Consider the following 323-nt stretch of genomic DNA (forward strand, 5'->3'; position numbering starts at 1 on the left):
GTTTCATTTCCATTCCGCACTCCCACTTCTCATAAAGCCAAAAAGAGAAGTCGCGTTGCAGTGATTGTTGGGTGCGCGCCTTCTGTTGCGCACACGCCCCACAAAAAACGGAATACTTGCAAGATTGCTGCCAAGCTTGTTACTGCAACAGCAACGGTAAAAAGCCCGTATACGGCTTTGCGCCATGCGACGCCACTTTTACCGCTGCCACGATAAAAGCGGCGTCGCACGGTGCAATGCACCGAAAAGCAGCAAACAGACTATAAAAGGAATAGTGCACTAAACACCAGATCGTCCTTCGGTATGCCTTCATCTAGCAGCCG

This window comes from Eimeria mitis, genomic scaffold (assembly GCF_000499745.2).
Source record: "Eimeria mitis Houghton genomic scaffold, Emh_scaff441, whole genome shotgun sequence".
NCBI lineage: Eukaryota > Apicomplexa > Conoidasida > Eucoccidiorida > Eimeriidae > Eimeria > Eimeria mitis.